Source organism: Vicugna pacos, chromosome 15 (assembly GCF_048564905.1).
Source record: "Vicugna pacos chromosome 15, VicPac4, whole genome shotgun sequence".
Classification (NCBI taxonomy): Eukaryota; Metazoa; Chordata; class Mammalia; order Artiodactyla; family Camelidae; genus Vicugna; species Vicugna pacos.
Window position 1 is genome coordinate 21,595,299 of NC_133001.1, and position 22,015 is coordinate 21,617,313.

General features: G+C 41.1%; 1 protein-coding gene across 2 annotated transcripts in view; it reads right to left on the bottom strand.

Annotated features, from left to right (window-relative positions):
* The window catches only part of SPTBN1 (spectrin beta, non-erythrocytic 1), a 184,600-nt gene extending 164,091 nt beyond the window's left edge, over nucleotides 1-20,509 (bottom strand). The window contains exon 1 of one of the 2 annotated variants that reach the window (XM_072937740.1): nucleotides 20,292-20,509. The gene's annotated coding sequence lies outside the window, so the exon portion shown is untranslated. Of the gene's footprint in view, nucleotides 1-19,603; nucleotides 19,622-20,291 lie in introns of those variants that run through there. The other variant, XM_031675578.2, reaches the window with a different exon arrangement.
* Between the last annotated feature and the right edge of the window lie 1,506 nt (nucleotides 20,510-22,015).

Below are 22,015 nucleotides of genomic sequence, written 5' to 3' on the forward strand. Positions count from 1 at the left end.
GTTAATGATAGTTTCACAGCCTGAAGACAGAGAACATGAACATTAACTTGTAGGCTCACCTCATACACATAATTTGGAAATGCATCACAAGTGGTCCAAGCAAGCACAGGTGAGCCGCCTTACAAGGTTCAGCACAAGGAAATGGTCATGAGACGGCGTGTTCCCACATACCTGCAAATGCTTCAGAATAAGTGTTGCCAACTTCATGTGGTAACTTCAGCCCTTCACAGTCAAAGCTGTGTGACTCCACCTGGCCTTTCTGATCTTATCTGCTCCTTATACAATGGAGTGGATGGACTGAGGTCTACAGGGTCCCAATCAGCTCTCAAATTTCTCACTCTACATATTCCCTCCAGTCTTCCTGCCATGCCCTGCAGCCTACAATGTGAAAAGTCTGCTCCACCACACACCCTCCTAACATCAGGCTGTTTAGCCGACTGGTCCACAGAGGTGGTCCATGAGGGGACAGCACCAGAGATCCCCAAAGGCAAAGAAATCGACATTCCTCTCTCAATAGCAGACCTACTCCAAGGCTACCTTTGCTGAAAACCAACACAAGCATCTGAGGTCATCAAACACCTGAAAGACCTTGGACAGACAATGGTCCTATGACCTGGCCTGGAAGCTGCCCTGTGCTCAAGACGGATGTTCTCATGTCTGACATATTCCTGAATATACTGAGTTTGACTCCTGTCAGCGCCAGGCCACGTGAAAAATGTTTTTTTAACATTTATTTCTGTGATGGGTCATGAATGCTTTTTTTCTACAATGACACTAAAATCAACAAAAAGGATAAAACTGGGAACCATGGCTCTGAAGATTTTTTCCTGACTCAGATTCTTACCAGTCACCTTCAAAAGGCATGTTTACCACTGGTCAGGTCCTGATTATAACAGCAGGGGGAAAGGGCGGGATGGGGGCTGCTGAGTTAACCAATAGATTTAAAAGCGTGTTTCCTGTCACGTAACAGCGATGACCTTACACATCTCTTCACTCACAGAGGAAAAAAACAGACAAAATAGAAAATGAAAACTGAATTCTTGGCCTGGATTTCACATGATTTCTCACAGAAACTGAATTCATCACATAAAAAAAAAAAAGCCATAACTTGGAGGTCTGGGGAGTTACTCATGCACAGTTATGAAACAGAAGGAGCACCTTCTCACCTAAAGTTTTAGTGCATGAAGTTTACAGCCACATTTAAGTGAAAACTTCCATATTGAGATTTGTTACATATGCAGGCATAAAAATCCCTGGCAACAAACATCACGTTTAAATCCAAAGCCTCCTGGTAGAGAAATAAGTTCTTGAAAAAAGTTGTCCCTCTGCTTCTTATCAAAGCCCTCATTTTCAGTAAATGTTGAAACTTCTAGAAAATTTGTCATGGAAAGTCAGAGAGAACCAAGAAAAACGCTGCAAGCAATAAACAAAAAAGTGTGTGTGTTTGGGCCACCTGTTCAAACCAATTTAATCTTTTATAACCACTAAGAGCGTGGTCACGGTTTGTTTACCTTTCCCTTTACAATGGTAAGATTAGAACACAAAAGCTACTAAATGAAGACAAAAACCAATGGATTCAACACAGGCATGAAACCAATAATGACTAAACTTTTAAAACAACACTGCCTGCAATGTGATTCGTAATAGCAGAAACCAGACCCTTCAAATAATCAACACTTCGAGCAAACGATAAAAACAAAGCTTCTTCCCAGCATATGTAATCATTAAAACGCAATCTTAATAGTTCTGCTTTGTACGAGAACAGACTGGACTAGGGCATCTCAAAGCATATCCTATGAAACCCTGGCCTAAGAGAGACTATGGAAAAACAAAACAAAACAAAACAAGAATTTCAAAGTCAGGTAAGTTTGGGAACAACACTTACCACTCTCTCCCTACAATGCCTGTTGGCTTACAAAGTCTCTGAGAAGTCCTTCTCTAAAGAAATCTATTACATTTTACTTCGCCTAGCATTCTCTTTTTAAAAAAGACATGTTAACATACTGCGAAACTAGCACTTCAAAAACTTGGTAAGAAATGCCAAGTTAGACCATATTACCTACACCATTATCTACGTTCCGTCAGAAACTTCTAACGCTCACACATACCCAGTCTCTCCTCTTTCCCATTACATGCGTAGAATATACCTGCCTGTTCCCCTGCAGTTGGGCAAGATCACATGACTAGTTTTGGCCATTGACTTATATGACCCATCAGCCAGAGTTCCTGAGGGTAAAAAACACGGGGAAGAGCCCCCTGCCACCCTTGGATGGACATAAAACATGAATGAAGAATGCATTTCTGTGGGTTTAAGTCACTGAGATGTTGGAGATTTTGTTATTGCAGCACCAGCCTAACCTGCCTGATATGCCACAGAGGGTAATTTTCTTAAATAAATCAGTATAAATTGACTGAAGTGACAAAATAGATATAGAGAAAGAAATATCTGAAGGATGGGGAGGTAGATAGGAGAATAAGTGTACAATAAGAATGCGTCTTTTACAAATGCTGGAGAGGCTGTGGAGAAAGGGGAACCCTCCTACACTGCTGGTGGGAATGCAGTTTGGTGCAGCCACTATGGAAAACAGTGTGGCGATTCCTCAAAAGACTAGGAATAGACTTACCATATGACCCAGGAATCCCACTCCTGGGCTTGTACCCAGAAGGAAATCTACTTCAGGATGACACCTGCACCCCAATGTTCATAGCAGCACTATTTACAATAGCCAAAACATGGAAACAACCTAAATGTCCATCAACAGGTGACTGGATAAAGAAGATGTGGTATATTTATACAATGGAATACTACTCAGCCATAAAAACCGACAACATAATGCCATTTGCAGCAACATGGATGCTCCTAGAGAATGTCATTCTAAGTGAAGTAAGCCAGAAAGAGAAAGAAAAATACCATATGAGATCGCTCATATGTGGAATCTAAAAAACAAAAACAAACAAACAAACAAAAACAAAGCATAAATACAGGACAGAAATGGACTCATGGACAGAGAATACAGACTTGTGGTTACCGGGGGGGGGGCAGGGTAGAGGGTGGGAAGGGATAGACTGGGATTTCAAAATTGTAGAACAGATAAACAAGATTACACTGTATAGCACAGGGAAATATACACAAAATGTTATGATAAATCACAGAGAAAAAAATGTGACAATGAGTGTGTATATGTCCATGTATGACTGAAAAATTGTACTGAACACTGGAATTTGACACAACACTGTAAAATGATTATGAATCAATAAAAATGTAAAAAAAAATAAAAATAAAAAAAATAAAAATAAGAATGCATCTTTTAAATTACTAATTTAAGCCACTATATATATATAAATAGATTTTTTTAAGTTTCTGCTGTATAGCACCGGGAACTATGTTCAATATCTTGTGATAACTAATGAAAAAGAACATGAAAATGAATATATGTATGTATATGCATGACTGGGACATTGTGCTCTACACCAGAAATTGACACATTGACTGTACTTCAATTAAAAAAAAAAAAAGACAAGCTAGATATACTATAAGGCCAAAAAAAAAAAAAAGCATCTTTAAGAAGGCCACTTTGGTCTACAGAATCTTAAAGCAAGCACTAAAGATCAGAGAGCTAAAAATAAACACCATGGTATGGACTAATGTGAACTGGCCAAGTTCAATTTGCAGTTTAGTTTGTTGGCAAGGGTGGGCAGTGAGGGTAGTAACATTACTTACCAGGTGCCTATAATGTGCTAGACCCTAAGAAACAAAGTGTACAGACTGCTGCACTAAATCTTGACCCTGTGATAGCTGGTAGGTGGTAACTGCTGGCATCACGTCCCTTTCACATAAAAAAACCAAAACTCCTTAGACATTTTGTCTAAGGTCATATCACTAATAAATGGCATTCATATAACTATATCCTATATTGTCTATGTGTCTATATTCTCCTTATTAACCATTAGTCTGAATTAGTAGAAACACTTAAATTATGAAATTAAGAAAAATACATTTTGGAGTGTCATCACTCTAAGGTAGTTTGTAACAATGTGAAAGTATTGGAGAATCGAAAGGAGGGAAACTGGCCAAATGGAAGACTTTGAGCTTTTAAGGAATAAACAGGATGTTCTTACAATCAACATACTATTTGCTTGCAAGGCATAAACTTTTTTTGAAAAGTGCATGTTATTTTTTCAAATTATAAAAGCAAGACATACTTAATGTAGAACCCAAGAAAACACAGAAAAGCACTGAGACAAAAACAAAAATCACAAGTAATTCTACCACTCTCCCCCCAAAACTAATATTTGGGATATTTTCTTTGTATCTCTTTTTCTTTGTTTTTCTACATAGTGGAGATAATACCACTTATAATCCCGTGTTCTGCTTTCTTCTATTAAAATTTTTTCTATGTTATTAGAAGGTTTTCAACAATATTTTATCAGTATAACAATAACTAATAGTTGTATATTTGCCAGGTATTAGACTAATCACTCATATTAACATATTTAATCCTCACAATCACTCTTTAAGGTCTGTACTATAATTGTCCCCATCTTACAGATGAGGAAACTGAGATAGAGTAGGGTTAATGACTTGCCCAGGGTCACAAAGGGAATCCATGGTGGAGTCGAGATTTAGACCCAGGCATAACCACTATCTTGTACTGCCTCCATAATATTCCTTCCTCTAACTCACTGACGACAGACATTTGGGCTACTACCAATTTTTTTTCTATTATAATAATGTTATAGACATCTTTACAGGCACCTGAAGCAATATTTTCTATAAGTCTATTCAGACAGCAACTCTTACCATTTCAACAAGTTCAAATTATTTTCAGCTAGCTGACAACAGCTGTAGAAACATCTAAGACAGCCAGCATTTCATGAACCAACTCATCACTCCACCTATTCCTGGTATGAACTTCCATGTGGTCCTCACCTGTCCACCCCACTGCCATCTGCAGCAGATTTCTGTAATGTTCCCATCTGCCTTCATACGGCACAAAGAGCCAATTAAAACCCTGGGTTGTTTTGTGTGTCCTCCAATATATATAAGCAAATTCCATAAATTTTTATGTCTGGAATATTTTAAATGCTAACCTTATTTGTTCCTAGTCTTATGAGCTTGTCCTAACACAAGGCACGCACATGTAATATGCATGTATAAAATTAAAATAAATCATCTTCTAACTAAGATAATAACCTGAAAAGGAATATTCAGATAGTTTCTTTTTGCCAGCTTTTCACTGCTTAGACTGAATGCCTGAATTCTCTTGCAAGATTAAAGGAATGGTCTAAGGTGAAAACTACCCAAAATAGTTTCACAAGAAGATCAGATAATGGTGTTTGAAGTAAAAAGGGAACTGGTTTGTGGCTCTGGCCCACAGTTCACCCCTTCTGAGCTCAACTTACCAATATGGCTATCCAAGAGTATGTTTTTAAAAACAGGGAATGTGTAAAACGAAAGAAGGGAAAGGCAGAAACATAATTTAAAAAATTGAGAAATCATAAAGAAATTTCCCAATATGTCAACAATACCACATAGAGAATTCATCTGCCATTTAAGAATGAAAAAGACCAGTATTTCTGAGAAGCTAAGTATCTCCACATTTTCCATGAAATATTTTTCCATGTTGTAAAAACACAAGATGTTTTTTACAGATTCTGAAAACATACCTAGAAAAATAAGCTCAACTCTATTGACCAAAAGCCTAATAATTATAAACTATAAATCTCTGTATAAGGCACTTACATAGAGCCAGAAATAATGTTTCTGCACAAGGAGAGGACCTCTGAAATATATGTAGGATAATGAAAGTGGCAAAACAAAATTCAAAATATTATAAATCTGAAGAGAGCAATATAAAAGAAGCCAAGTCGTTTGCGGGGTACTCTAAAAAGCTTTAAAACTATTGCAATCAGTCTAAGTCCAAACTTCTAATGGACTTTGACTTAGAGGATAATTAAGATATCTGTTAATACCGTCTTTCAGAAAATTCTTAATTGGAAAGGGTTTGTATTTAAGCCCTTCAAGATAAAGTTCACTCATTGTGTTCATATTATATTCAACATCTAAATCCTCTGTCCTTATTTTATTTCCACTCAATACTCCAAATACTGCATTTTTAAAAACCTCACCTTCACAGCACCCAAACTAACAGGTTGCGTGGATTATCCCTGCAGGCAGCCCCCTCCAACCCAGCAAACTTCGACCCTCCACAGATGCTGCTCATGTTACCCTCAGGCTCCGACCTGCACAGGAGCCTTCCTGAAGAGTATACACACCCACTTCACCTTATTTTTATCATGCTGACTTAAAAAAAAAAAATCTTTCAATTCAAAAAAATTTTTTGAGAGACCACAGTTAGAAATTAAATCAACCACACATAAGAATCAAGTACTGCACACAAATGGCCAATGAACTTATTAATACGAAGTCAGAAAGTGAATCATCAAAGGGAAAAATAACATTCTGCAGGACAATAACCAACACCTTTCCCTCTGCTTCTACAATGATTCAGTGTCCAAGCATCAATAATTCATATTCACATGACTATCAGACATACAAAATACAGGACTTGTTTGTTTAAACCTTCAGGGCCCAAATTTTCCTTCGGACCACAAAGACTGCGTATTTGGCAGGGAGTGGAGTAGGTGGGGCAGGGGAACCTCCGCGTCAAGTTTGCGAGAATGCGTTACTCAGTCCAGGTAAAAGTATACGAGGTGCGTTATACAAGGTGCGTTGTTACACAGAACGATTTTCCTACATACAGTCGCAAGATTTAAGATTACTGGAACAAAAAGATAAATAAATATAAATAAAGCTTGCTAAACTAAAGAGCAAAGCCACCACTTTTTTGCTCAAGTGAAATGACAAGTTTCAAGATATTTTGTTAAACTGTAGCTATTTTAAGGCAGGACGGGCTGCATCGGTGCTTGTCACACAGCTTGCTCCCAATCTCTCGGCAGCTCTCCAACACATTCCAACTTTTTATGCACAGCCTTGCTGGAATCTCACCCCACTTATCTCTAAAGACACACTAAGTAAGATGTTGCCACATTACTCAACCAACCTGCCATTTATTCCCATCAGTTCACTTTGCACTATGTCTGAGTAAAAAAAAAAAAAAAAAAAAATCAGACCACCATCTGCGCAGATGCAGCTTAGTCCAAATGACCCAGTTCACATGGGTCCCCAAAACAAGTATTAGCATCCTGCTCGAACGAACTGGGAGGAAAAGCTGTGTCTCAGTACCCAGAGAAAGGCTGATTACTCACCAACCAAGGAAGGAGAACTGACGTGAAGAGAAAAAAGCAAGATCAAATCCTGACTACAGAGGCTAGACCCTAGTTGTGCCCCTACTGCCTACATTCTGAAGCAGATTATTAATCAGGGTGTATTTTAAAGGTTAATCTCAGTATTTAATGAGGCCCATTACCTCCATGAAAAGAATGATTTAACATAGCATTAAATCCTCTGAGTCAGTGTACACTCTAATTGTTAATATTTGGCAAAAAAAAAAATCCTCTTCAAAAACAAACTGGATGGTTAACCACATGCTGCTACATTACATTCTTGCTAAAAAAAAAATATATATATATATATACACACACGTGTAAAATTAGCACATTTGAGCCTCATGCTTGCACAGCTGCACAACATTCTAATGATAGGCTAGCTATCAATATACTCTTTACATTAAACATCTACTTACTTACTTTAAAAGTAGGGGAGGCTAAGAAGCAGTTCTCAAGTATGACCCACTAAAGATATATTTATTTCATGTGAACAAGTTTCCCTTTAACAAGGGTGTAGTCCAAAGGAAATATATACTATAATTAAGAATAAAATATTCATGCAAATATACACTAACAAAACCATTCTTCAGAGCATATATAAAAAAAAACATATATACATAATTCAACTGACAGGTAAGAATAGTCTTCCTCAGGAACAAGGCAATAAATTAGCCTGCTCTCTAAACTTGCACCCTTTCTGAATCAAAGCAGATTTTTAGAACTAAGATGAAAGCTGATGTTCTTAATGTTAGGAATACACACTTGAAAAGCAAAACAAGCCTTTCAAAATGAGGCATCACCCTGATTGTGTTCATATTATATTTAACATCTAAATCCTCTGTCCTTATTTTATTTCCACTTAATATTTCAAATACTGATTACCAGGGAAACTCAGGAATTCCTTTAGCAGTGGGTATTAATCTAAAAACAAGCAAACAGATAAACAAAAACCTACCTTAAAACAAGGAATAAAACACAGGGTGTGCCCTGGTCTCTCTCCTGCTCAAACGGCACACAAATGTCTGCTCCAGGATCAGGATGCTTCCTCAACTCTGCCCCAGGAGATAAGTTGGGTATTTAAGGACAGCTGGCAGCAGAGAGTTGTCAACCTCACCGTGAGAAGGACCAGGCCCCTCTTATAGAAGTCACTCGACTGACACCTCTGACCACTCGCCTCTTAAAATAGTGAGAGGTGTGCTCATCCAGTCAGAGGTCCAGATAAGGCACATTCCAGCCCCCTACTTTCCCGAACCTGGGATGCTAGGACCACACTCTGGACACTGTCTCATCTCAATGCCTCCCCAAGTGCCAAGACCCAACGTCTGCAGCTGCCTGCAGGTCAAGCTGAGATCTCTCCCAACTCCAGGCTTCAGTCAGCCTAGGCACATGAACCATCAAGCATTTCCCTTGATGGCTTTTGGCCATCCTCCAAGGGAATGATTCCTATCAGGTTGGCAGTTTCTGAATAATCCCTCATTTGGAGAGAGGAAGTACACATAGTGTAGCTAAGCTCTACCACCAACCCTCCTCCATCCACCACCCAGCCCAGCTCAGGTTTTCCCTTTAAACTGTGCAAGGTGCTACCATGGCTTTAGTGTTTCAACCTGGGAAGAAGGTCATTTGCCACTTTTCCATGGGGCCCGCCACCCCAAGCAAGACCAGTAACAACCACAAAGCACCTCACAGAAATTGCTGGCAAGGGCTTTCTTTCTCTGCCAGTGAAAGGGTATTTCTCCCCTCTTCCCACTCTCTCTGTCCCTTAGCACATGAAGAAACCATTTTAGCACCTTCTTCAGGAAGAGGCCAAACACTAGAATTCAGGCAACAAAGAAGTGCCAGCAAGTCAAGTCCATCCCCTCCACCTATCTGATGTCCCAGGGCTTAAGGAACTGGCTTGCATAATCAGATACGTATATTGCTTTTTCTCCTTGAAATAGACCCCAGATCCAAAGACAGAATTTTTAAGAGTACAGCTGATAAAAAGATCCTAGAAAAGCAGAGCTCTACTGTATGCTTTCAACAGTCACAACCAAACCCAGCCCAGTAAAATGTATTACATTTAAAACCAAGATTATATAATGACATGCATTCCATTTATGTCACTTTATAGGGTAGCTGTTTCGAAGACTCTGAAATCTGGAGACAAAACTAAAATCATATGTTGTCCAAAGCATGGGGAGGTATCTCTCAAGGGAATTCATGCAACTCTGATGGGAATTCCTCTCAAAACAAAACAGAAAGCACACAGTATCTAATGAGAACTTAATTTCTGGTACTTTTCCAGTGTAAAACAGTTTTTTCAAAGAAGATAAGTATCTACAATAAGCAAATTTTGGACTCTCTTGATCTTTGCCATTCTTCTTTAACACCCCCACCCTAAAAGCAGCTCAGGGAAACCAACAGTACCCATATGCCATAGCTTAAATATGACCAGTAATGGTAAGATTTTATGTTTTGTGATGCTACATATACAAAGGCAACAAAGAAGTTGTTGGAAGAATGATAAACAGCAAGAGATTATTTAGACTGTCAAAACTTTACATCTTTAGCTTGAGATTTGAGAATTGACCCTTATTTATAAAATAAACAAATATGGACAGTGGGTAAAAAGGTTTAAAGGACAAACACCAAAATGATAACTGCATGTTTCTGGGGTCACTGAATGGGGTGAGTGACTTATTTTCTTCTTTGTATTCATTTGTATTTTCCGGACAGTCCACAGTAAATATTAATTATTTTGGTAATAAACACTATTTTGAAATTCTTGAAATTTTTATGTTATGATGATTTTATGCTAACTTACACCTTTATGAAAATATATATGCTTCATAAATTCATAAAACACTACGCATATTGTATATATTAGCAGACACTGTCAAAAATTCAGGGATTCTAAAAAGGTGCAAAAAATGAGTAACTTTTAAGACTATTGTTCACACTTTAAAAGCACTCCTATGTTAAAAAATACGATGGAAAAGGTTTAGACATCAGGGAAAAAATAAGTATTGTTTTAGGCAAGAATGTAGATTTTCCTTCTGCTTTAAATAAGATAAAAGATGAAAAAAGCCCTAAATCATGATAAAAAAAATATGTATTATCCCACCCCAAAGACTCTGTACAGCTGGTGAAGAACATTCCAGAAAGACGTGTAGCCCTTGAACATTCACCAGGACAAAAAATTATCCCTGAAACAGCCACCCAAGAGGGTAGGGAAACAAGAAATTTCACCCAGAGCCGAAGGCAGTAGCAATTCGTTGGCGGATGCTTGTCAGGCTCCCTTGTGGCCCAGTTTCTACATCTTTTCCCACACTCCGCGGAAATGGCAAGGCTCTAATACAGTGCACATTTAAATGAGGAGTGGAAAAATCTTTTCAAAACTTCAGTGTTCTTTCCACCTTCAGTACTATTAATATTGCACAGAAAGCCTTGGTAGAAAAAAAATCTGAACAGCAGAGGTATATTTGCTGATTAATCATTTCACTTACTAGTTTTTATCCAGCTAAAATGAGGTTTGGTCCAATACGTGTTAAGATATTTTTGATAAAGATCAAGAGTTTTTGTTAAATATTTCCAAAAAATTTGGAAAATAGGGAGAGATGAAATTAGAATTCTTCCACAATCTCATCTCTCAGAGATAACAACTGTTAGGCTAATGAACTTCCTAAGCATAGACATATTTAATTATACAAATTAAACACTGAACATATATACTTTAAAAGAATAAACTCTACTTATATATCACTCTAAATCTCATCCTAGTTCATCTGCTGAGTAAAAACCTGTGGTTACATTCTGACACAGATTTTACAGCCTAACTAATGGCTTCAAGTTTTTATGTTAAAGATCAGAACCAGCAAGGAATTCTAGATTCTAGGGCAGAGATGTCAAGTGGTTCTAAAAATCATTCAGGTGTTTACTCATACAGCTTAGAGTTTACCAAGAATGGAATTATGACACCTATAACAAGGGCCAATTTTAAAGCAATCTTGAAATTATAACATCTTACTTTCATATCTCAAAGCACACATAACCTGAAACCTCCTCAATCGAACATTTAAAGTTCATGGCAGAAAAAATACAAAATTCATGGAAGCAAATTAGTTCATTTTTATAAGCTACACTTTACAAAGCACCAATCCAATTGAAGATTTGGACCATAAAACAAAAAGTACTATTTCCTCACAAATATTTCCCCTCACAGGTTAAGGACAAAGTGACTCATTCCTGGGATTCACCTTTAAAAATCTCTATAAAATTCCCCACTTAAAAAGTCTTAAAAGTCTTAAAATAGCCCTCTGCCTTCCTTCATGGTGGAGATTACTCAATCACACACATTTCTCTTTCTCATCTACGTGACAGACAGATCACATGCATACATCATATGCATACAGAAACATCACATATAACACTAAGAATTTCCTTTCATATGAAAAAAGGAAGGATATCATTAAAATTCATTCCTCCCACACTCAGCCTGAATATTCCCAAACGCTGAGAAATCATTAATTGCAAGTCGTCTAAATCTGGAAACGTGTTTATTTTAAAATTTTTACTTGGAATTTTATCTACAATTCTGACCAATTCCAATGAAACCTGATGGTCTAATGGCTACAAAATCAGCTCTAGCAGCAGTGTCGGGGCTTCCACAAGTGAGAAGTACGCCACAGAAATCCACTGCTCTCTCCATGCAAGTGCGCAGTTTGGAAATAATAAAGAAACCTGCACTCCCCTACTCCCCATTCTTAAAGCTGACCCAGATTAGCACAGTCAAGTTCGCATTCCATTTCGTCTGAATGCTCTCCTCCTTTCTCAGACCCACACCTTTAAGAAGGTGACTTACAGATGCTGGTGTTTCCCACAGCTTGTAGCTAAGTGCGGAGGACAGATACGACAATCCTTTGCAACCGCAAACTATTCCCTCATAATCATCTACAGTCGGCTGGATTTGCCTTTTTCCTTTTCTTTTTTAAAAATTAAAGTGTTGACTGCTTTTTTGATTGTTAACAAAATGATCTGCATGGTAGTCTATTATATTATTTACTGTACTCTTCTCTGTAAAATATTTCAAAACTCAAAATGAGAAACATTAAGTCAGGAATTTCCTTTCATACAAGAAAGGAAATCACCCATCAACCAACAATCCAAAGCAAACCATGAACATTTTAATGTATTTCCCTCCAGTCTTTTATTTAAAATAACGAAACTGGAGTTACACCGTATTACACAGCTTTGCATATGAATATTTCCACTGAATTGTTACTGTATTTTATTGAATTTATTGAATTGTTACTGTATTGTAACTGTATTGTTAGCATTTTCTCTCTTCAGTAATACTCTAAGAAACCATTATTTTAAGCACTATATTGAATGTCATCCTATGCCTGTGCCATAATTTATTTTGATTATGCCACAATTGCTTTCTCACTATTAATAGTGCTAAGTAAATCCTTGTTTAAAAATCTGTCCTTATTTTTCATTCTTTCTTTAGGTTATAGAACTACAAGGGGAATTTCGGTCCAAAAGCTATAAATATTTATAACAGAAACCTTATATATAAAAGAAACCATATATATAAACATATACTATATATAAATATATATAATTTATATATATTTAAAATTTATGTGTGTGTATGTATGTATGTGTGTGTGTGTGTGTGTGTATAAAAACCCACTGTTTTCCACTAAGTTTGTATTAATCCAAATATTCTCCCAACAGGTAATGCAGGGGTCACACCTCACAGCATCCCAGAGAGCATTATTCCCCTATCAATTTAAGTGGAAAAATAATCTAATTGTTTTAATTGTGTTTCTTATTACTGGTGAGTTTGAACAATTAATTGAATATGGTTACTGGCTTCTCTGACATACTCTTTTATAAACTATACTCCTATCCTTTCCCTAAATACTAGAGTTTTAGTGTTTTCTCGTTAAAAAATAAATATTAATCAGGTTTGCCTTTCCTATTATTGAGACATAATACACAGGGACAAGTTTCATATAGACAGAACTTAGCATTATTCATCTGAATGATTGTATTGTTTCCTGGAATGTATCTTTTCCACAAAACTGAGATAAACTAAGCAAAAATTCAGGTGTATTGTGATGGGTACTGGATTATGTCGATTTATCTTTCATAATCCTTGTGATAGACATTGTCAATATCACCACTTTGCAGAAGGAGATACTGAAGAATGTAGAGAGGTCAGGGTCATTCAGTCAGTGCATGCACTGACCAGGATGAGGAACTCCAGAGCCTAAAGCTTGAGACCCCTGCACCCAACAGCCTCCCTTCAGGCACACTGGCCTTGACCGCTCTCCTTCAACTCTTCAAATGTCATCTCCACAAAGGGTTCTGCTGGAACCTCAAATGTGACATGTTTTAAGACAAAACTTATTCTCTTCCCAACTAGATATCCACTCTTCCCCTTGTCTATTTCTCTCATCATGGTGACAACCATGCTTCTCTTTGTCATTATTTGAATTTGAATCCTTTATTTCACCTCTTCATCCACTCAGGTCCACTCCCATCCAGTCACCCTACTAACAGTCAGCAAAAGATTGGATCTCACAATATTTCTCCCCCTCCTCCCCTCCTCCTCATCCCCTCGGCGTCCACCACTACTTGCTCCCCTAACCTCTGGACTCCCACCATCACCTCTTTCCTCTCTCCTTGCTTCTAGCCTCTTCCTGTTCCACTGTTTCAAACATTGCCGCAGTGTTGTGTTACTCAAATATCTTACGATCACAGAGATTTAGAGATGTACAGTGTCTTAAAAACTAGTGCCAGATCCAATCAGTTGGTAGTTCCTGCCTAGAACATCGCACTGAGAGCATTCCTGAGGCTCTATCTCAGCTCTGCGGAAAGAGTGCCATGACTGATTTTCTATGCCTGCCAGGGACAGAGGGAGTGGTGCCCATGGGCCAGGTTTTAACCCCCACTATGACTTCATTTAAGTTTTTCATTTTATAAATTTAGATCTGAGACCAGAAGGATTAATGGCCTGCCGAAGTTATACACCTGGTCAGTAAAAGGTCTTCTATCCTCTGTGTACATATATAGAGTATGAATAATATGGTAGGATTATGTAGTCCCTGGATTCAGAACTAATTCTTATCCAACTTTAAGCCAGCCCACACCACCATCACTCTAACCCGATGTCCAGCCCTGGCAACAGAAGATATCCAGTAATTATTTACTGCATTAAAAAAGATATTGCAAAGTAATCTTAGAGTAGCAGCAAAAGACCATTCGTATAAATGCTTCTTAGTAAAAAGAACTATACTTAACACTACTTTCAAGAACAGGAGACTAAACTGATGGAGGGTTTCCACTAAATGGTCTTGCACAGTCTGCGTTAATCAATATAAAAATGCCACTGGTAACACAGTCTTTTAAAAAATGAAAGAACAATAGCTCTTTTACATAAAAATGTTAATACAGCTTTGAGAAAGCACTCCAAAATGGGTCAGTGGTTCGTATAGCTTGCGTAGTCAAAAGAGAAAAGAACGGAACTGTTATCAGCTAAACACCTACTACGAGCCTAGCACTGTATACTGTGGTCTCACAATCGTATGAGAAAGTATTATTACTTCATCTTTACTGATGAGGAAACTGTGGTTCCAAGAGTAATGAACTAACCCAAGGACCTAGACGTGACCACATGGCTAGGATCCAACAGCATTAGGATTTGAGCCCAGATCAGTTTAACTCTAAAACCCAAGCTCTTTCCAAACTAAGGAAATGTTTTCTACAATAACAAAGTCATCCTCACAATCTCTAAAGGACAAAAACTGATAATGACTCTACTGAAATTACGAGTGATTGTTCACCAAAAGAAACCACAAAGAGTTTTAAAAAACAAACACAAACTGGGAGGTAGTTGTTGCAACACATAATCCACAACAGATTATTAGGCAATCTACATTAAAAACTCCTACAAATCAATAAGAAAAAGAAATCTAAAAGATAAATAGGCAAAAGACTAAACAAGGACTTCACAAAAGGGACCCAAAAGGCCAATAAAATAAATAGATACTTAATTTCAACAATTAGGCAAATTGCAAATAAAAAGCACAATGAGATAACAGTTCATAAATATGACTGGACAAAATTTTGAAGTCTGGCAAGGTTGTGGAACAACATCTACATACTTCCAGTAGGAATACAATCAGTGCAATCACTGAGGCATTATTCAGTAAGGTTGATGATGCACATACCCTATGACCTAGTGATTTCACTTCTGAGAGAAAAACAGCTGTTTCTGTGCATGTGCATGCACCCCCACTAATGTAATAAGAGACACACAGAAGACCCTTTTATAGTACCAAAAAAAAAAAAAAAAGCTAGAACCAACCCAAATCTCCATCTACAGCAGAAGGAATAAAGAAGCCATAGTGGAATACTATAAAGCAGTGAAAATGAATGGACTACAGCAACAAAATGAGTCTCAGGAATACATTAATCAAAATACACAAGTCACAGAAAAATACATAAAGTATAATTTCATTTATATAAAGTTCAGAAACATACAAAATTAAGTTAAGAATTTTTAAAAGGATAACCCATAAAGAAGATCAAGGGAACAGTAAAGACAAAATCAGAATCGTGGTTGCTTCAGATTGACAGAGAGGCACATAAGGGACTCTGAATGTATGATGAGAGTCTTCTCTTTGAACTAGGTGGTGGCTGCCTGGGTATCCACTGGTTTGTGATTCTGCAACAGATCTTTTATGAGCATTATTCTGTAAATACACATCACTTAACTAAAAACAACTTTAAGAACAAAATGGACCAGAAGGGCAGGATATTGAATATACCAGGAAAAATAGCTGATGTAGCTGATGACAGAGAACAAGATGCCAGAGGGGAGCAGAGGGAGTAGAGGGGACCCGGTATTCAGGGGTTTAACTCCCTGGACTCCAGTTCTACTGTCTCAAAGCTAATGCCTTCTTTGGTGGTGGGAGGGGGATTGTTTTTCAGCTTTAGAGGTATTCTAGGAAAAAATCGTAACAAATTGACTGATCTAAATGAATGATAAATCAAACTCTTCCACCCAAAAATTACAAGAACTTTATAAAATATTTCTATATTCAACAACTTACAGAGAGTGCATCAGTTTCTTGCTGATGCAAGGAGGGAGGGAATGTGATGACACTTTAGCAAGACAAAAGATACTACTAGGAGGAACCTTTAGATATGGAGGTCCCTGAGCTGAAGGAGCAGAGCAGTTTCTTGATTTAATGTGCATACAAACCACTTAGGGGTCTTGTTAAAATGCAAATTTCGATTGGACAGGTCTGGGTTGCCATCTCTAAGGATTTGCATTTATAATAAGCTCCCAAGTAAGTGATCCTGTCTCGATGTTGCTGGTCCATGAATCTCACCTCACTATGACAGCAAGAGACATTATGAAAATGCCTTCTACAGGGATGTTTAAAAATAGAAGTATAAGGGTATCTAATTGGGATAGTTTCATTTTCCCACCAAAGTAGAGCTTGATAATGTTATTCTTGCACTACAAAAACTTGGATAACTTGGATAACAGGACAACTGTTACCAGAAAAATCAAGAGTATTAAATTCAGTCTCTTGCAGAGAGAAGGTGCTTTGAGAAACAGCAAAGACTGAAAACTTACAAGAGAACTCCATGAGATGTTTTATTCACCTCCAAAGACCTACAGAAGTAGCTTTCCCAGCAGGGGTATTGGCCCTTTCCTTATGGAAGAACGGTTTACATTCATTCCCAATAGTCTCAAAGGAAGAAACCAGGACTACCATAAGGATGTCCACAGAACATTAAGGCCCAATTACAATGCAGATGTTGGTCTGGGCCAACATAATTAAAGGAGCATCGCATCATTGCATGTAAAAAATATATATGTTGGTCTTTAACATTCTAAGAATATGCTCTTAAAATGAAAAGCTTATTATTTTAACAAAAACCACATCAAATAATTTCCACTCATCCTGTTTGTTTGTTTAGTAGCAGTAAAATCCTTCCATCTCAAAATAGTACTTCTACATGTGAAGTCATACTTTCATACAGCAAGACAAAATAACTACTCAAATACTCTTCCAAGGAAACTCTGCCAATGCCAAGTCTCTGCTAAGGACGTGTCACAAGGAGAGTGAGGTCTTCTCACTTGCTCCTACAACATCACAGACTATTATTACTACTCTAGTCCAAGAGATGCCCTTTGCAGAAATCCTGCACAGCAGGGGACGACCCAGTGCCGGCAGTTTCTTCACTGCCCCAATACCTCTCATTCTTTCAGACGAAAGTTTTGGTCAGTCCAGAGCTGACAGAGTTACAAAGAACTTAACCTAGCAGAATTCGGCACCTGGTGTGTAAGTCAGAACAGCTAAACCTCCCATGACATCAACACAGGATATTTTCTTACAACATAGTACATCCAAAATGTCTGGATAATCCATGGGAACAATACTCCCAAACATCTTAATACAACATAATTTTATACAACCAGCACAACGATGAAGCCCAAATTTTAAAAATTCTACATACAATATAGTGGCCGTCTAGTATTGAAACTCAAAATAATGCACAAAAACCACACAATGTGCAGGCAGTTCTACTCTGCAGAGCCACATAAAATCAAATGCCATTAACCTGGATTCACTAGAGATTTAAAAAATAAAAGTGGACACGCCCTTGCTTTGAAACAGTGATCTTGCCTTCCTATTAACATACTGAAATTCCCTTTTTTATCTATACATTCTAGAAGAGCCTGGGGTGACAGCTGAAATGTACCCTATTTGCCATCCCATACTGAATAAATGAATTGTAAAAGTGGCATTTAGAAGGGAAATTCCCTGTGATTAGCCCAGACTAAACAGATGAGGATACTGGAACCATCTCCCTCTGACCAGATATCAGCCACAGAGTCCTTGGTGGCCTGCCCTTCTCAACCCCCTCCCCAGCCACATCTGCAAAAAATGTGTAATCAACAAATACATATAAACAAACATAAATGCAGTCAGTTAACATCATAATCCCAGTTAAAGATTTAACTTGGCTTTCAAAATCAATCTGAATACCAACTCACCACCAATCCTGACACTCATTCACCGAATAATCCTTAATAAAGAATCCAAATATGTAACTGTATTTGATTTACAGAAAAATCAAACGATGAAAACAAAGCAAATACAGATTCAACAAATCATTTGCCACCCATCAAAAATATACATAAATTCCTTCTAAAACAACCTACAGAATGTTCATATTTTTAAAAACGTCTCAGGGACATATGTACTAGAATACATCAATCGTTTCATTTCAAAAAATGGTTTCCTATAGGAAAAATTAATACTTTTAGTATTGATCAAAGACAGAAGTACTGTAATGACATAGCTGTGCTGCTTCAATTAATAAACATCAACTTTTCACATATTAAGAAATTCATGGATAGTTGGGTTGAGGTTTACAGATTACGGGTGATCCACAGAAAGACGCTGCGACTCCCAATACAGACTGCACCATTGCCTCCGCACACCACGGGGCCCCGTCCTCCCCGCAGCCCCTCCCTACCGCTCAGGTCCCTGTGTCGGAGATCAGATTCTGGTCCGCAGCCGCAGGCTGACTCCCTCTGCCCGCATTAGCACTGCAGGGCACCCCTTCATCCCAGTACAGACCAACAGGCGGGGCGGAGGGGGGCACCCCTTCATCCCAGCACAGACCAACAGGCAGGGCGGAGGGGGACACCCAAAGAGAAAACTCCCCCCTCACAGCTAGGTGACCTGACCCTCCTGACGCCACATCCAGCTGAAGCAACATGACAAGGTAGAAGCAGCTCCGGGTCTCGGCCAAGGGCAGCCCGGGCCTGGGTGGGGCCGGGCTGGGGCCGCAGGCGCCGAGCGTCCGTGCCAAGCCCCGCCAGCGAGAACCAGGGGAGGCTGCGATACTGCTGCATTGTGCTGCATCACGGCAAGGGCACCGTGAGCCATCCATCTTGCCAAAAAAAAATCACATCCTCGTCCAGATAAACCCCATCGAATCCATTTTTCTCCTCCGTCGAAACACCCCCACACTCTCCCTCTCCTCATTTACTATCTGGTTTGACTTTTGATTGGAAAAATAACAGACATGGTTTGTGTACTGATCCCCACAACACCCACAACACTCCCCCCTCCATCTGATGGCAGGCACTTGGCATCTTTCCTATCACAAAAACAAAGGGAAGGCTCCCCACCAAAAAGAGGGCCGCGGACGTGGTGTGAGGGCTGATGACGAGAGGGGCTTCCATCCCACCACCCCAAAGGCAGGCCCAGAGGGTCCCCGCGCTGGCACAAACCTGTTGAAGAGAGGGTGGCAGGAGCTGAAGGGCGGGCGCAGCGGCTGCTCCGCGCCCCGAGGCGGCTCCCGCCCAGCCCTGGGAGAGCGGGGACGCCGGGGAGGGCGGAGGGCTGGCGTGAGGATGGGCGGGGGTGGGGGGCGCCGGGCCGCCGCCTCCGGTTCAGCTGCAGCGCGGCGCAGCCGGGACCACGCCTGGCCGCATCCCCGGTACCGTTACGCGCAGAGCCTGGCCCTGTCAACGCCTCCCATGCTCGCCACCAGCCAGGGCTGGAGGGAAGGCACCCGAAAATATACCCTCCCTGTTGCCCACTCCGCAACCACCTCCGCGCCAGGAGGAAGGAGGCGGCGGACGCAGGGAAGAGGAATCCGCGCCGCTGCGCCCGGGGATGAGGCTGGGCGGCCGCGGTGCGCACGGCGGCTCTGCGGCCGCCTCACTGCGGAGCCTGCTGCCCACCGCCCCGCAGCGCCCGCGTACTAATAAGCACTGGAGACCTGGCTCCCCGCGCCACCCCCGCCCGGGCTCTGCAGCCTCCCCGCCCCCACGCCGCTCCCCGGGCGCAGGGCAGCGGAGGGGCAGCCGCGTCCTCCCGGCCTGGGCCCGCGCCCCTCCTCCCGCCGCCCCAAAGCCAGCCCAGGAGGCAGCCCCAGTGAGTTGGCATCTTCCTGCCTCAGGGCCCCCTACCTACCTCCCGCGGATAGGGGGTTGGGGGCGCCGGGGTCCCGTCCTCCTCCCGCTCCTCAGCGGCCGGGCGGGTGGGCCGGGAGGCGACTCCGCGGGGCTGTCCGCGGCTGGGGCCGGGGCTCACAGGACGGGACCGGTGGGCGCTGCTGCGCGGGGCTGCGCTGTCGCTCTGGGCGGAGAGGCGGCCGAGGGAGGGACTGGAGGAATCCGCAGCCTGCACGGCAACAGCTGCACTGATTCCGGGGGCTGGGCGGGAGCGCGGGGAGGAGGGGAGGGAGTTGCAGGGAGGGGGCGAGGGGCGGGGAGAGGGAGCGCGCGGGCGCAGGCGGGCGCCGGGAGCGCGCGCGCGCGCACGCTCTCTCCCGCACACCCTCCACCCTCCTCTCTCTTGCGCTCCTCCCTCCTCGGTTCCTCCCTTTCGCCGGCCCTCCGCTCTTGCCCGAAGCCCCGCAGCCGCCCACCCGGCGCCTGCTCCGCGCTCTACCCGAACCTCGGGCGCGTCCTCGCTCTCCCCGCCGAGGCTCTGCCCTGGCCCAGCGCCGACCTTGTCCCCTGCCGCGAGGACTGGCCGGGGCTGGCCTGGGCAGGGTGGGCACCGCCGTGCTATCCGAGCCACGGGACAATGGGGGCTTTGTCCCCACAGCGGGCGAGGGCCAATTTCACGTTTAATTTGAGGCTAATTCGATTATCGCCAGGGAAAGGGGCAGCCTAATTTTCTACGTGACTTGTGCAGCCTCTTTTTGCCTGTGATGTTTGCGTTTGGAACGTGATGGAGAGAGCGTGTTGGGGGAGGCTTTAGAACGTCGTTTGATTGGTTTAGTTTTGGATCTAAGTAGTGATGCCTTTTAAGTTCCGCCCAGCCTGATGAGCGATAGTGACCTCTCTGTGGGAAACCGTGGGCCACGGAGGGAGGGCGAAGTCAAGAGGTTTCTCCTTTTGGAGTGCTTTTTCTCTCTTTCCCTCGGGGTAGCTAAGAACAGACCTGACAAGGGTTCGTTCAATTCCTGCCTCTCTTGTCCTAAGGCCGGCTCACTTTAACCTGATTTGGGTGCCCTTCCCGAGCCCTTCCGTGGGAGAGGGGCGTCCCGGCTGCAGTAGAGGCAATGACTTCAGGGCTTGAATTCTCCCGCTACCCACATACCCTGAGACCGACACCTGACGATTCCTTGAGTTTTTGTCAAGAGCTGGTGCAGGTTCTCAACCAGCTTACCCACCCCGCCAATCCCCCAGGCTATGTAGAAATTCTGGAATGGCCACTGGTGAGGAGAAACGATGGTGTCATCACCATGACCACGAATAGAAATTCTCTTTAGAAAACAGTCTAGAGAAACTGACTTTCTGCCTGCTCTGTAAGTGCCCACAGCGGCACTGTAAGTCTTCTGAGGAAAGAGGGCCTTTCTCGGTTAGAAAAGCTCTAAGGCTTTCCCCCTAAAGATCTTACCCTCAATCCCTAAATTTAAAAAAATTAAAAGGTAGTCAAATAGTTTGAATCATGCTTATATCTCAAATCAGTAGACCGGGGGCCTCATGAATTTATATTTTCGTGTATATTTTTAAATGAATATTCTAAAAATAAAACTGAATGAAATTGTCCCAGCAAAGTGAAGATGATTCTTCCTTATACGCCTTCACCATTAGTTTGAATGGTTGTACCAATGTTTATTTACATTTGATATATATGAAAAAATTGAGGGAGGCAAATAATTTAACATTTTTCTCAGAAGGTTG